The sequence below is a fragment of the Phyllostomus hastatus genome, unplaced genomic scaffold (assembly GCF_019186645.2).
Source record: "Phyllostomus hastatus isolate PE091 unplaced genomic scaffold, TTU_PhHast_1.1 phas_contig_468, whole genome shotgun sequence".
Taxonomy (NCBI): Eukaryota; Metazoa; Chordata; class Mammalia; order Chiroptera; family Phyllostomidae; genus Phyllostomus; species Phyllostomus hastatus.
Window position 1 is genome coordinate 3,116,638 of NW_025333884.1, and position 4,651 is coordinate 3,121,288.

Below are 4,651 nucleotides of genomic sequence, written 5' to 3' on the forward strand. Positions count from 1 at the left end.
ACTGATAGAGACAAGTAGGGAAAGAACAGGGATCGTGTCCTTGATTCCTGGCTCCCAAGGGACATGGAGCCAGATCCTTTCTGTGCCACCAGACCCCAGATTTGGGATGGGAAAGGGCAGACCACATGGAGGGATGCAGGATTGTTGGGGGCTTCACTTTTTTGGGGAAATATCACAGACCTCAGGTAAATGCAGTGTAAAGCCATTACCTGAGTGAGGGTCACCTGGAAGATTTAGGTGATTTAACCCCTTGAGGATGACTTGTTTCTCCCCAAGATACAAAAACATGGAAAAACATTTCAACACAAAGCACACCCCCCAAATACATCAAGTCCAGCTGTGCTGATAGGAGCACTTCAGGCTCACCCATGTAAGAAGGGAGCAGGAGCAGTGGTCCCTAGATCACTTGGCAGCTAATTGTGCCTCTGTTGCTGAGAGGATCTTTGGATAAAAGCCATTGCACTCCAGATGTGCTGACCCCTGATATTTCCCCCAATGTGGGAAATTCAACTACATAATTTATAGTAGTGTGGGACTGCATTTGCACTGTCCCCACAGAAAAAATAAAAAATAAAAAATAAAATAAATGCAAACAGGATGTTGTAAACAGAGTTAGCATGGGGGACGGGAAGAGATATAATGAATATTGTTGACTCTCACTGTAAAATCTCTAGTTCTCAACAAATGGAACAGTTTTCAATAAAATATATTTCTGTTGTCTGTTTTGTTATTATATGAGATATGTGAAAATTGAGAAAGATAGAACAAAGGTAGATTGAGAGAGAGTGACAGGAGAGAAAGTCACAAAGGGAGGGAAGAGACATAGCAAAAGACCTTAGTAACAGAAAATCCAGATGGAGAGGTCAGGGGGAATGGCTAATGTTTTGTTATTATTGTTGGCAGTGGTAAGCCTATCCCTGGACCAGCCCTGTGACAAAGTTCATCAATCCTCTTCTTCTTTGGGGACAATTCATGGCAACAGGTATCCTCAGTCCAGGAAGCTTTTTCCCTGACCTCCTGATCTGTGTGGAGCTGACTAGACAGCTTTCCCACTTCCTACCTACTTTAGCTGTGATTCCACACTGTCCCTCCAGCCAGAATCTGAAAGCAGATGGGGAATGTGTTCTTCCATCCCAATCACTGGTGAGATGTTCCTAGTGGTGAGATGAGGACCTGGCTTGAGTGGAACTTCAGTCAGTTTGACAAAGAGATGTAGGTCCTAGTCCTGGGATGAATGATGTGTTTACAGATGAATTGGGCCTTGAGGGTCAGAGGGAGATAGATGCCTGAGTCATCAGAAATTCCCTTTACAACACACATTGGCTTAGGCTACAATCACAACCAGTTAGACTGCCTGGGGTCTTTCCCAACAATTTCTCAGGAGGAAACTGCCCTCAGCAGGACTGCCCAGCCAAGAAGGAAAAGTGAGGACGCTCAGAGACAATTCTATCTCTGACCATCCTCATCCTCCCACAGGTTTCAAATCCCTCAAACCATAAAAGCACACCACACCTTCATTTAGGGCCCACCAAAGCAGGAGGACAAAGGAAACAGGTCAGGTCAAGTTACCTACTTAGCTCACAATTTGCAAGCAAAAAACATCAAGAAAAACAACTTTTTTGTTTAATTGAGCACACAATTAATCATGGTGTGTGCATTCAGCATTGCTTTATTTGGAATTGCATCGTGAGGAGATGGAACACACAGAACTGTGGTCTCCAGGCCATCAGAGCACCCTGCACCCCTCCTCCACCCCCATATCCCAGGGCCAGGCTGGCCCCAGCTCCTCTCTAGGCAGCTGCAGGAATCATCAGCTCTGGTCCCTCTGGCAGGTCTCTCTTCAACTAGAAAGACCAACAGAAGGACTTAGTGAGACCGGGGTTGAGGGAGACAGCAATGGTGAGCAGGTAGATGAGAATCTGGAACAAAAGGTAGAGGCATGGAGGACAAAGGACAGAGCAGGGTGCCCTGCCAGGGGGACCCAGGCATGGAAACCATCCCCTGCCCACCCCACAGTCCCTCCTCCAGCCTGCAGCACAGCAGGGCCCCCAGCCAAGGCATCCCTTTTAGACTGGAGCAGATGAGCAGTGAGACGTCACTCCTCGCACTTTCTGCCTCAAAGTTATCTTCTGGAAACTAGAGGATTCGAGGCAGCACAATGGGAAGTAGGGCCAGTATGTGTAGTTCTATCCACACAGGCAACTCTGAACAAAAGGTACTATGGTCTCTTTCACACAGCAGTTCTCCTTGGAGTCATAGATCTGATTACATCTGGGGTGTAGTTGGCTGGACAGGCAAGGCCCAGAGTCTGAGGAGGTTCCTGGGAGGTGGAACAGGCATAGTTCTCAGGAAGAATAGCTAGAATAGTAATGTAGGAACTCACCCCACCACTACATGAGTTGCCTCATCCTCACCTGAAACTCCCTCTGGGTCTGAGTGTAGGTGAACAAGGATACAGACCAGCCCTCTGGGAAAGTAATGGGGTTGGCAAAGGGACCAATTTGTAGTCACATTTCATGCCTGAGGAATGCTCTCAGGCTACTTTGAGTTCTGGCTAAAGCTCAGTGTTAGTTTGGGGATGATTCTTTGGGCATCAAGTTGACTGAGTTGGGGGCAGTGTCCCAGAGATGGTTGTGGGCTCTCTGGGACCCTGGAAGGTGAAGGATGCAGGAATGCTCTGAAAGAGCCAAGATTGACATCCAGGGAAGGGACTGAGTGTCCTTGTTGGTGGAAGGTGGTGTGGGGCCTGAGGTGCTGCAGGGACCATGGAAACAGGAGAAAGGGGCTTGGGCCGGAAGCGGACATCTGGAGAGTGTTAGGGTTAGGGGTGTGATTGCTGGGCTGAGTATACTGCAGTTGGGGCTGGGATCCTCCTTACCCAACATGTAACTTCTGGTCACCATGGCTTTGCAGCAGCCTCCAGGGAGTGGGTAGAAAAGTATCCAAGGACCTGGAACAGCTTTTTAAAAAAAACTATAGTTTAAAGGACCATGTATGAATCTAGGAGGGTCTCCTGGTGACCTCTGTCAGATCAGAGAATTTCCAAATCACAAATCACTCTGATGAGAACCAGCTGGATATGAGGAAACCTCACATGAGCTCTCCACTGGACAGGAGGGGCTAGGATGTGCATTCAAGCAAGCTATGCCAGGCCCAGGCACAACTTGTGGTGACACTGAGTACTCAGGGGTTGGAGTCCACTCATCTCCCTCTCCCTTGGTACGTGAGCACAACCCGGGAAACTCTGTTATATGTACTCACACTGCATGGTACTGCTGGAGTTACTGTCTACAAGCACATAGCAAGACACATGCGTGCACTTGGGAGACACTTAGAACAGTGCCTTCCTCCTGGTAAAGTCTCATGAGTGATTGCTAAATAATAGAAAATAGTCTCTTCATAGCTGTAACTTTCAAACATTTTAAATTCCACCCTGATATGATCTTCATCAGTGAGGAGTCTACATTATGATCAGGTTAGATACACTCTGGATGATTTAGTTAGAAAAGGAATTTATTGAAGGGATAGTGGGCAGCCTGAGGATCAATTGGAAGAACGCAGAAATGGCACACAACTGAACAATCCAAACTCTTTTGAAACCAAGTTGTTGATCACAAAGAGGGAGAAATTCATTATTGTTCTCAGTAATGAATTTGCCTGAAATGGGGTCTTCCTGTATTTCTACCCACTAGCAGCACTAGGTTCTCTGGCCCTGAGTGACACCCTGCAGCTACCTTTAATCTGTACTGCAGACTGAGAGCGAAAGCCCTCCCATCTCAGCCTGCAGCCTCCTAGTCAAAGGCAGGTGGGGAGGACGGGATAGTGGTGCATTTAGCTGGCTGAGCTTCAGTCACCTGCCAGCACCCCAGCAGCAAGGAGTCTGGGAAATGGGATTCTGGTATTATATCTATAATACTGGTGACACCTTTGGCCTCACCAACCCTCATAACCTCAGGTATCTCCAGACACAGGGAAGTGTTCAGATCCTTCCTGGGGTTTTGTGCTCCAGGGAAGAGAAGGAGGTAGGGATAGGTGCTCATGCAGCAGATGTTGGAGCCCCCAAGATTCGAACCCCAGGGGCAGTGCTTCCTGTGAGCAGATGGGCAGCTTGCATGCAGGTGGCAGAGACAGCCTATTTCCCAGTGGCTCAGAGGAGGAGAGAGGTCTTTGTATCGTGGAAGGGGGAGCAGAGCTGTGACATGTGAGTGAGGGTAAGAGTCGTGCCTGTTAGGTCTGTTCTCCATGCAGCACCCAGAGGGTCCTTTATGTGGGTCACTGCCCTCTTCAGATATGGTCCCCAGTGTCTTCCCACCACACTGGGCCTAGAGTCCCAGATCCTTCTCATGGCTCGCATGACCCTGTGTGACTTCACCCCTGGAAGCTTTCATCACCTGATCCCTTCTTACAGTCCCCTCCTCCCCCTCACTGTCTCCTTCGTGTCTCGAGCACATTGATTCAGCTTCCTTCAGGATTTCTCACACACCTTCTTTTCCTTCTACCCTGTCCTTCCCCCAGAGGTCTGCACACCTCTCTGCCCCATTGTGTTCCAGCCTCTGCTCAGATGTTAGCTCCACAGACAGGCCTTTGCTGACCACTGTATCTGAGATAGCCCAGTCCACACCTATCTTGACTCTCCTACCACTCTGATGTA

At 48.6% G+C, this 4,651-nt stretch overlaps 1 non-coding gene across 1 annotated transcript; it reads left to right on the forward strand.

The window, feature by feature from the left end:
* The first annotated feature begins 398 nt into the window (after positions 1 to 398).
* On the forward strand, positions 399 to 556 carry LOC123823070. Its single transcript, XR_006786477.1, has one exon. It is a non-coding gene; the product is annotated as a U1 spliceosomal RNA (small nuclear RNA).
* The last annotated feature ends 4,095 nt before the right edge of the window (positions 557 to 4,651 follow it).